Source organism: Elephantulus edwardii, unplaced genomic scaffold, assembly GCF_000299155.1.
Source record: "Elephantulus edwardii isolate Elephantulus edwardi_28Jun2011 unplaced genomic scaffold, EleEdw1.0 scaffold00312, whole genome shotgun sequence".
NCBI lineage: Eukaryota > Metazoa > Chordata > Mammalia > Macroscelidea > Macroscelididae > Elephantulus > Elephantulus edwardii.
In genome coordinates, this window is record NW_006400062.1 from 586,793 (window position 1) to 599,406 (window position 12,614).

Consider the following 12,614-nt stretch of genomic DNA (forward strand, 5'->3'; position numbering starts at 1 on the left):
AAAATTAGTCCTGATTTTGATAAAAAGATTTGGGTAAAGAAGCATGCACATGTATAAGCCACAAATGTTCTAGTGGAACTGGAAGCTTTAGGTGAAATTTACACCAAGCATTACAATATAGGGGTAAATAGGAAAGAACAAAAATAATTTAGGATGTAAAAGCAGAGAAATTTAATATAGCTGAAAATGTCCATGTAGTTTTCTATAGGAAGACTGAACTTATAAGGAAAAGTCTGGGTAAAATTTCAGAATTTTAAGAGAATACGAATAAAGTGAAGATTGACATTAACCAGACCAGGCTATAAATACCACACAAAGAGACCAAACAAGTCCTCCCCTGACAGGTCTGGCCACCTCTTTCCTTCAGAATAAACCTATAATGAATAACATTGGAATGAAAACTGTTTCTCTTTAAGGATCAGAATAATACAGAGCATTTTATTTTGGACAGTTTAATTTTGTGTATTTACCTGATTATTTTGTCTAATATAGATTGAATTATGCATCATGTCAGAACAGCCAATTTACTGCAAGTACTATTATTTAATTCTTTTGTTATGTATCTTGAATTATCACTCCAACTACTGTGACTTAACCATAATTTTGTCATGGAGGAAGAAGCCATTTTTATGTTATAAAGAAAAAAACCCTTTATTTATTAAGAAAAATTAATACTGGCTTCAAAGTCAGTAAACACATTTTGAAACTGTTACCTAAAATAGTTGGAAAATTTTAGTATATGAAGCTTTTTTGTAAGTTCTTGAGTTGCAATACTTAAGATACTTTGAGCAGACTATTAAATGGTCCCGGAAGCATCAAAAGAAGATGAAAAGAATATACAGAGTCATTGCAGCAAAAGGAATTGGCAGATACAGAAGAATTTAATGAAACAACGTGTGAGCAAGGTGAGAAAAAAAAAACCCCAAAAAGAAGCCTAGGAATTAATAGAATACCAATTGACATATTTCAGTGAACAGATGCTGGCCTAGATGTGTTCACCAAGTTGTTCCAAGAAATCTGGTGAACAACCACCAGGTCAATTGACTGGAAGAGATCCATATTTGTTCCCAAGCCAAAGAAAGGTGATCCAGCAGACTTTGGAAATTATCGAACAATATCATTAATAACATAGGCAACCAAGATTCTGCTGAAAATGACCTAAAAATGACTGGAACAGCACATCAACAGAGAACTGCCGGAAGTACAGGGTGAGTTTAGAAAAAGCAGTTGTACTAGGAATATTATGTTGTTGTTGTTGTTATGTGCCGTTGAGTAGCTTGCAACTCAGAGTGATCCCATATACAATAGCTCGAAACTCCTCTCTGTCCTGTGACAATCTCATCGTCTCCGACACACTCATCCCGATTGCCCCAGTCACTGAATCAATCCACCTCCCAGAGGACCTTCCCCTCCTGCTCCTGCCCTCCACCCTCCCAAGCATGATGTCCTTCTCCAAGGACAAGTCTCTCTTTACAACATGACCAAAGTATGTCAGACGAAGCCTCACAATCCTTGCCTTCACAGAGCAGCCCGGTTTAACCCTCTCCAGGATGAATCTGTTTATTTTCTTAGCAGTCCATGGTATCTTCAATACTCTTCTCCAACACCACAGCTCAAAGGCATCAATTCTCCTCCTATCCTCCCTAGTCATTGTCCAACTCTCTGATGCATAACATTTGATTGCAAAGACCATGGCTTGTATGAGACACACTTTAGTCTTCAGAGACACACCGTTGCTCTTCAGTACTTTGGAGAGGTCTCTATCAGCAGCCTTTCCCATTACAATGCGTCTTTTCATTTCCTGGCTGCTGGTGCCAAGAGTGTTGATTGTGGAGCCAAGCATATTAAAGCTGTGAAGAATCTCAATCTCCTCACCATCCACCCTGATGCTGCCAATAGGTCCAGTGGTGAGAATCTTTGTTTTCTTGACATTGAGCCTCAATCCATATTGAAGGTTGCAGTCCTTGACCCTCAGCAGCAAGTTAAGTGGATCTTGGTTGAAACAGGGAGTACCAGAGGAATGTGTATCTGTGTTTCATAGACTATGAAAAAGCATTTGACTGTGTAGAACACAGCGAACTGTGGCTGACTCTGGGAAGCATGAGAATCCCAGAACACTTGATCATGCTTATGTGAAACCTATACTTGGACCAGGAGGCAGTCGTTAGAACAGAGCAAGGAAACATTGCATGGTTCAAATAGGGAAAAGTGTATGCCAACGATGTGTTCTATCTCCATACGTTTTCAGTCTACATGCAGAATAGATTATCTGGGAGGCTGGTATCTGAGGAGAAATGTGACATCAGGATTGGAGGAAGACTCATCAACAATTTGCATTAAGCAGATTATGCAACCTTACTTGCTGTAACTGAGGAGGACCTGAAGTGCTTGCTGCAGAAGCTCAAGGCCTGCAGCCTTCAAAATGGCTTGAAGCTCAACATCAAGTAAACAAAGATTCTCACCACTTAGCCAATTGGCAGCATCATAATGGATGGTGAAGAGATTGAGATTGTTAAGAGATTTAGTTTGCTTTGCTCCACAATAGACACTCTTGGTACCAGCATCCAGGAAATGAAAAGACAAATTGCATTAGGAAAGTCTGCTGTTAGAGACCTCTCCAAAGTACTGAAGAGCAAAATGTCAGTCTGGACACTTAAGTACGCCTGATCCTGGCCATCGACTTTGCAATTACTTGCTATGCACCACAAAACTGGAAATGGCTAGGGATGATAGACTGAGAATTGGTCTGTGGTGCTGGAGAAGTGTATTGAATATACTATGGACTGCTAGGAGAACAAACAAGTTTGTCCTGGAGAGGGTGAAGCCAGGCTGCTCCTTGGAGGCAAGAATTCTGAAGCTCTGTCTGACATACTTTGGACATGTTGCAAGGCAGCATCAGTTCTTGGAGAGGGATGTCATGCTTGGGAGCGTGAAGGGACAGTGCAGGAAACTCTCCATGAGATGGATTGATTCAGTGACTTGGCTAATGAGGGTCGGTGTGACAGAGGTTATAATGTTGGCAAAGAATAAAGCAGGGTTCAGGGCTGTTATACATAGGGTCACTATGAGTCGCAGGCAACTTGGTGACACATAACAACTACAGAAACCACACACACACACACACACACACACACACACACACACACACAATCTTTGAATTATTCACTAAATGCAAATGACCCAAAGCCAAATGCCAAATGAATTGTGGGATGACACCATAGATTTTTTATATACACACACACACACACACACACACACACACACACACACACACACATAAATAGGTCATTAAAAATTAAATAAAAGATCAATGTAGATGTGAGAAGAGACAGCAAAAGTTTCTCTTAAAAGAAGAAAGGCTAAATGTATTGGAATAAACTAAGTAAAAGAACTGAATCAAAAATTTCAAATGGTAGCTCCAGAAGACAAAATATTTTAATGAAATGTGTTATGACCTGGAGTTAGGAAACCAAAGTGGAAGCCCAAATTTTATATTCCAAGATGAAAAAATTCTCTAAGTCTCAATTTTGAAGATCTGTGGTGAATCCAAACAGCAGTCTCAAAATAAAATCACATATTATTTTGGACAAATCTGCTTCAGAGATCTCTTTAAAAGATTAAAGCTTAAATGAGTCTTTTTGAGGAACACAGTAATAATCTAACAGTAGCATCAATCTCACAGGCAATTAAATGATGCTAAAAATGAGTACAGCATAACATCTACAGGGAACTTGCAAAAATTCAAACTAGATTCAGGATAGGACTGACAGTAAGTGACATCATATCATTACTAATTACAGATGGATCCTGGCTGAAAGCAGAGAACTCCTGAAAAATAATTATTTGTGCTTTGTTGACGATTTAAAAACATTCAATGGTGTGGATCATTAAAAATATATATAGATACTTACCTGGCAGGGGAGATACCATGATCACGAAGGTGGTTTTCCCAGGGCGAGGCTTATCCATTGCACTCCGGATGTGCTGACCCCTGCGATTTCCCCAAATAAATATATATATAGATATAGATATAGATATAGATATAGATATAGATATAGATGACTTTGGGAAGAACACTTAATTGTACTCATTCAGAATCAGTACATAGACCCTGAGGCAGCCGTTTTAGTAGTTCAAGGAGATATTGCATGATCCAACATCATAAAAGATGTACACTGTACTTATTTAATCTGTATGCTAAACAAATAATTTGAGCAACTGTTTTATATGAAGTAAAGCACAACATGAAATTTGGAACAGATATGTAGAATCTGGCTTTCTGAAAATGAAGAGTAGTACTTGGAGCAATTACTGATAAAGATAAAAAATAGTGTTATACTGTATTATTGAGTACCATTGCTAATTAGATTCATCATAATAGAAACAAAAATCTTTACTATTAGTTCAATAAGTAACATTATGATAAATGTAGAAAGACTGAAATTGACAAGAATTTTCTTTTACTTGGACCCACAATCTGTGCCTCTGGAAACAACAGTCAAGAAATGAAAAAAAGAAACTACGCAACAATGAATAAATTTTTTTTTGAAAGTGAACTAAATGGAAGTAATGAGGAAAATGTGCAAAGATGAATGAAAATCCAACTTTTCTGTAAATTTTTGTTAAAATTACTATAAAAAAGTCATAGTGTATTGGATAAATCCATTGCAAATTGTCTTCTTAAAGTATTAACTAATAAAGAGGTCAAGTTGAATAACTACAGAATGCCTGAACCAAGCCATAGTATTTTCAGTTGTTGAAAGTTGGGCAATAAATCAGGAAGGCTACAGAAATATCAATGAATCCTGGTATCAGTCTTTGAGTCACGGTACCGGTGAAGAATATTGAATGCACGGTGGACTTTCAGAAGAGTAAACAATTTTTCTTTGAGAAACTAAAACCAGAATACTCCCTAGAATGAAGACTGGCCATACTTGAACTCATGTACTTTGGATAAATTCTATGGAAAAGAAAATCATGTTTAATAAAATAGAGGGTCAGCAATAAAGAGGAAGATGCTTAATGATACAGATTCATAGAGTAGCTGCAATACCAGCTTCAACCATAGAAATAATTGTGAGGATGCGTCAGAACCAGCTTGATAGCACACTTGATGATGTTGAAGCTCTCACGACCTAGTGTGTGATGAGCCGTGCTGCCAACTCAAATGAAGGCAGTTCACATCCACCAACTTCTTGGAGAAAGAAAGGTGGACAGTCTCCTCCTATGTGATTTAGAGCCTGTGAAACCCCCTAGAGGGTCAGCTATAAATTCATTCTCATTTGAGGGAAATGAGTTATTTGTTATGACAAAGTGTAGGGGCAAATACTGAATATAAAAATAAAGCATTCTTGTTTTACAATAGAGACTTCATTATAGAAAATTAGCTTGGATAGATATAGGTGACCTAGTTTTACATTATCTTGCAAGTATTCCTGGTTAATTTACTACCTCTGAAAACCTGCTCGAGTGTCACCTATGAGTCTCTTCTGACTCAATGGTACTCAACAACAATGACAAGAATTATTTAGAAATGTAGTATTGCAGTGTAATTGTACTTACATAAAAGTGTAAATAAAGCAGTTGCAATAAGTGCTGAGCTTCAAGAAGCTCTGGTGGCCTAGTGCTGAGACCCTGCACTGCATTTCCAAAGGCATGCAATTCTTCCCCAGCAGCTGCTCTGCAGGAAGGATGGATAATCTCCTCTCATGAGATTTACTGACCTGGAAACACACTGGAAGACCAACTATGAGGCAGTTTCAACCTGGTGGCACACAACAACAGAGCTTCAAGGTCTTGATTTGAAATGCAAGACAAAATGACTTTACTGTTTTGAAAGTTTCATAGCGGTACGCTGATCAGCCTATTTTAAGAAAGTTACTGTTAAACACAAAATGGATTATGACAACCGTTTGAAAATTATTTTCCTTTGAAGACTGAGAATTTAAAATAGATGAGGGGGTAGTCATCAACAAATTCCAGCTTGAAAATTTAACAATTAAGGACCGAGAATGGATGTTAGATAATTCTAGTGATTTGATCATGAATAAAATTGAAGAGTATCCCAAAATTGTAGGTTATGCTGTTATAAAACTGTTATTATTTGTAATTGTTCTATGGAATTGCTTTACATATTACAACCCACACTAAAACACAAAAATAATGTGGATATTGAAGCTAGCATAAGACATTAACTTCTATTTACAATCTCTATTTTCAATTTTTTTAGTTAAAAATAAACTTTGTATTCTTTTTGATTGTCTTTGTTTTCACTGTTAAGTGTAGTTAAGTCCACTAGGACTCATAGAGACCCCCTGAACCATGGATCTGAACCTTGCCCCATCCTATGCTATCCTTATCATCTCTGATACAATTGTTTACGTTTAGAGTATATATTTTATCTTAAATTCTGAAATCAAATGCAGGAAAGTGAATTAGCACTTTCTGTATTTTTTTTCTTATGGTTTACTATTAATTTCCATTTGGTTACTCAGGCCCATCTGCTAAAAGTGTTTAAAAAGTTGACTTTAGATATTTGGTTGTAGGAATCACTGAAAGGATGGACCTCTGTGTCTTGTGTCCTCCTTTAAAATATGATGATTAGAATTTCTAACTTCATTGTTATGTGAGAATCAGAGGTAGTACATGAAATGTTAACAGGTAATTTATGAAGCAATTTTTAAGTACTTACGCAGTGTCTGTCCCAAAATAATCATGCTATAAATTGTTGTTATTATTACTCATTGAGATTCCCCTCTGTAAATGAATACAGAAGGTTGATTATGACCATTTTGAAATGTTCTGGTCTTTTTTTGGCCTTAGCTTCACAGTTCAACTTCTAACATGTTAAGCAACCACAGTAACTTAAAGATTTCAGAAATCACATTACTGAGTTTTGGCCATGAGGTTGTTTCATTTTATTGTTTGTGAAGCGTAGTCTTAAGGTTACTAAATTGGCTATTCGGAGATTCACATCCCCGTTTATGCATGGTTCCTTGAATTAACTTTGAGAAGACAGCTTGTTAATAAAAAAAAGAAAATCTCATAACAACTGTCCTCTCTTTCTTCTATGATACTTTTTTTCAAAAATTCTTTCCACAGCCTGTGTTTTAATATTAATAATAAAAGATAAGAGTTTAATGGAGAAGTAAAAAACTAAATGAGTCATGTCAATGAGCTGAAGTGCTGCAATTTATTAATTTATGTTTACCAAAATTATAAATATATCTAAGTGTACGGCAACGCATGTACAAGTATCTTAAAAAGTCTTTTTGGATTAAAACTATTTTCTTCCTCTTCTTTTTTATAGAGAACTAATCTTATAGTACATCAGTGAGTTTCTCTGTTCTCTTCATAGTATATCATATGTCAAAACCCCACTCTTTAAACTAACATAAATGACCTTTTGGTGCCAAAAGCTCTGACTGACCTTTTAGTAGCCATAACAGTGGCAGAGAAACAATAAAGATACATCAAGCAAGAGTTACGTGTTGTCACTGTGATACTCAGGGCATGAATCAGAGGACTATGTAGGATTTGCTCTATACTAAATGTGTAACTAAGAATTTACAAAAGGACTTTCTATCATGAGAATCAACTTCCTGACCTTGAAGTGTCATTTAAGTATTTCAGTTAACATAAAGCTTACAGCAGTCTGCACTTTAAAGAAAGTGCTATTTCAGAATATACTTTAGTGAGTGATGTAAATATCAACATTTTGAAAGCTACATATATAGCATAAAGTAAATTTATTAATGGAAAATGTAGCTTAAAGACATGAGTAGTATGACTAAATTTAGGAGAGAGTAAAAGAGAATAATATATATGTGTATATATACATTTTATTCATGTTTAAAACATTAATGTTGACTTGTTGCAGAGAAATTATTTGCTCTCAAAGGACTTGCAACTGCACACACACACTGGCTGATGTTTGAAATTCTGTATCTATATGATTTATCTGTAGTGTGCTCATTAAACATTTATTATCTTTGTTATGTTTCTTTGGTGAAGTGAGGAATCACAATTATGAATTTATGTAAGCGTAAACTCAATAGTTAAATAAGATCAAAGAGCGGAATGACTTCAGTGCATTCCAGTGTGTACAAATTGGGATTCTGGTTACACTGAAGCTCCGCTTTTAGGGCGGTTTTTCTGAGGGTGTGTGTGGTTGGTTGAGGGAATGACTTCATCAAAGGGAATCCTCTTTGTGTGCCTGCCAAAGGCCATGAGATCAGGCCTTCAAATACGATTCCAGGGATTGCCACCTGTGATCATTTTTCACTTAATTATTTTTCTGTAAATGTTCAAAGTTTTTATACTTTTTTTAATTCTCAAGATTCCCTTCTCCCACTCTCCAAGTATTAAAAAAGAACAACTATCATACCTCAAACTTACCTCCAAATATGTTGTTGTTGTTAAGTGCTGTCGAGTTATAGATGACACATAGCCACCCTATGAACAAAAGACCTGAGCACTTGTATAACTTTCATTGTTTTTCTAAGTTAATAGAGTTTCTGGAGGCAAGCTATTTTGGAAGTGGATCCTACTCCTGCTTCCAAACCTGTTGAAATCTGGAAGCTCCACCAAACACTGTCCACCATGAGTAATGTGCTGGGTTTCACGGTGAGTTCGGTTGTTAGGTGATGTGGAGCTGATTTCTACTCCTAATGACCCTATGTAACAGAGCAAAACTGCCCCATTAGTTTCTCTTGTCTATAATCTTCATTGTAGTAGGGAACAGACTTGCAAGTCTTTCTTCAGTGGAGTGACTGGGTGAATTTGAACTGCCATTCTCTTGGTTAACAGTGCACCATCTAACCATGCACTTCTCAAGCTCCTTTTTTTTTTTTGCTTTATAAAGCAACAATTAAATATGTAAAAGATAATATTCAATAAGAACAAAACTTATTGAATTGTGCTATATGGTTTGAGTCAGGCACACCTTAGTTTTTCTTTAGCACTTTAAAGATGTCCTTGACAGTGGACTTCCCCAGTGCAACATGTCTTTGATGTCTTGACTGCTGATTTCTTGACTACTGCTGCCACGTGTGTTTATTGTGGACCAACTGAAATAAGATGCATGAGTGGACAACTTCAATCTTTTCTCTCTCTGTCATGATATAGTCTACTGGTCCAGTGTTAAGGATTTTGTATTCTTGATGTTCAGGTGTAATTTATATTAAATTCTGTAATCTTTGATCTTCTGCAGTAAGTGGATAAAATATTTTTCAGTTCCGTAAACAAAGTTGTGTCATTTGTGTAAAACAGGTTTTGGTGAGTCTTGCCCAACCTTCTCCTGCAGAGGAGCTGCTGGTCTCAAACTGCATGCCTTCAGGATTGCAGCACAGCTTCTTACCACTAGGCCACCAGAGCTCCCTACAGAACTGATAGTAAAATCTAAAACCATCAAGTTCATGAGAGACAAACTGAGATCAAGCTTAGAAGACCAAAAATGTACAATCTGGAGTGAATGAAATTGATACATGGGTCTTTTTCAAGATTAAATCTCTGTGCTCATCAAAAACTTTTCAAACAGGGTGAAAAGAAAATGTAACAACTGGGAAAAAACATTTGGCAATACCACTGCGTAACAAAAGTTTACAAAACACAACTGGACCTCCAAAAGAAAGAGATTGATAAACCAATCTCAAAATTGGTGAAATAGATGGAAAGACTTTTCCCAGAGGAAGACATTCAGATGGCTAACGGACACATGAAGAAATGCTCAAAATCACTGGCAATAAGAGAGACGAAAATAAAAACCATAATGAGAGACAATCTCACCCCAGTAGCTGAGGCAAAGTTAATAGGGCATCAAAGAATGCATTTTGGGGGGATGTGGAGAGATGGGACCTCTTATACAGTGTTGGTGGGATTTTAAAATGGCACATCCACTCTGAAAGGCAACTTGGCATTGCCTAAAAAAGTTGAACATAGAAACTCCATATGACCCAGATATTCCACTGAATATACCCCAAGGAAATTATAACAGAGACACAAATGGATATCTGTACACCATCACAAGAACATAGAGACAGCCCCAATATCCAACCACAACCATAACAATTGAGAAATTGTGGAAAATTCACACAATGGACTACTAAGCAGAACTCAGGAGCAATGCTTTTGAAAAATACTACAAACTTGAAAGAGAGTGGAGAACTTTGTGCTGTGTGAACTAGCTCAGTCTTATAAGGACAAATACTGCATAAAACCATTATTGTAAAAATAGAAAGATAACCAGTAAAATATGTATGGGAATCAAAGTAGGAAAGGGGAACAGAGGAGTAAGGATTGGTAGAGGTGAAACCACAGGGTTGCACAATCTGGTGGGTGGAGCAAGGGGTGAGGAAATGAGAAGGATTCAGTGGGAACCTGAAAAGGCAAGGTAATGATGGACACGGTCCAATGGTGATTAATATTATAAAGCATCACACATAAAGAAAGGTTCTAATTTTCATAAGTTTTATTGCAGAGATTCCAATGAATATTGTCCTTTTGTTTGGGTTTTGCATTTTTCCAACATTGATCAACAGATTGGAAGAGTTTCATATTTCTTCCCATTCTCAAGAAAGGTGATCCAACAGATCACCTTTGATAGTGCAAACTATCAAGCAGTATTGTTAGTGTAATCTGCAAGCATAACACTGCTGAAGATCATTCAAAGCAGGCTGAACAGTACATAGATAAGGAATTGCCAGAAGTCCAGGCAAGAATTAGAAGAGACTGTGGCACCAGAGATACCATATTAATCTTGGTTGAAAATAAAGAATACTAGAAGAGTGTCTAATTATGCTTTATTGACTAGGCAAAGGTATTTGACTATGTGGATTGTTGCAAACTGTGGCTAAAATTGAGAAGAACAGGAATTCAGGATGACTTGATTTTGTTCATGTAAAACCTATACCTAGACCAAGAGGCTGTTGTGCAAACAAAGCAAGGGAACACTGCTTTTATGTTGTTGTTATACGTTATCAGTCACTTGCAATTTATAGAGACCCTATGTACAACAGCCCTGATGCCTGCTCTATCCTGTGCCCATCCTATTGTCTCTGATATCCCACCCCCATTTCTCCAGTCACTGAATCAATCTATCTCATCAAGGATCTTCCTCTCCTGCACTGTCCCTCCACCTTTCCAAGCATGATGACCTCTTCAAGGACTGATCCCTCCTTGTAACATGTCCTAAGTATGTCAGATGAAGCTTCAGAATCCTTGCTTCCAAGGAGCAGCTTGGTTTCACCCTCTCTAGGATGAACCTTTTTTGTTCTCTTGGCTGTCTATGTTATAGTCAATGCTCTTCTCCAGCACCACAGCTCAAAGTTACCAATTCTTTTTCTGTCTTCCCTAGTCATTGTCCAGCTTTCTGACGCATAACAAGTAATTGTAAAGACTATAGACTGAACTGAATCAGGCACGCCTTAGTCCCTTGACTGACATTGTTGCTCTTCAGTATTCTGGAGAATTCCCTGACAGCAGAATTTCCCAATTGCAATTCATCTTTTGATTTCTTAGCTGCTGATGGAGCCAAGCAAACTAAAGCTGTTAACAATCTTAAATCTCTTCACTGCCTATCATGATGTTGCCAATAGACACAGTAGTGAGAATCTTTGTTTTCTTAATACTGAGCTTCAATCCCTATAGAAGGCTTCAATCCTTGCACTTCTGTAGCAAGCACTTCAGGTCCTCCTCAGTTTCAGCAAGCTGATTGTGTCATCTATAAAACATAGGTTGTTGATGAGTTTACCTCCAATCTTGATGCCACACTCCTCATAAAGCCAAGCGTCTTGGCTAATCTCTTATGCATATAGATTGAGAAGATATGGAGATAGGACACATCCTGGTGTACATCCTTGAGGCCTTGAACACCAATGAATGAAGACTGGATGAGTTGTGAGAGCATATCAAGAATATCATCCATAAAGAATACAAAAGGTCATTACAAAGACAGAAGAATAAGAAAAGACCAAGAAGGATGTCATATGAGACTCTGAATATTACACTAGAGCACTGATAAGCCAAAACAAAGGGAAGAAACAAAGAAATTAAGGAGCTAAATAGATTTCAAAGAGCAGTGCACTAAAGTATTATCATGTAATGTGCAAAGAGCGAGAGAAAAAAAATCAAAAGGGCTGAACTTACTCAACATTTCTTAAGTGGAAGTAACTGAAGAACAAATTCAAGCCTCAAGTGACAATACTTATGGATGTTTTGGGCAGAATATTAAATGATCCAGGAATTATTAAAAGAAGATGGAAGGAGTAGGGAGTATACTGAGTCACTGAACCAAAAGGATTGCCTGATACAGAAGAATTTCATGAAATAACATATGAACAAAGCCTGTGGTGATGAAGGAAGAAGTTCAAGCTGCTCTGAAAGAATTAAAAAAAACAACAACAAACCACCCAGGAATTGATGGCATACCAGTTGACATATTTCAACAAACAACCACTGTTTGAATGTGCTCACCAAGCGAATATTACATGATTTAGAATTAAGAAGGGAGTGCGTCAGGGTCCTATTCTCTCCCCAAACCTATTCAATATAAGTTGTTGTTGTTGTTATGTGCTGTCAAATCGCTTGCGACTCATATATGTTGAATAAATTATTCA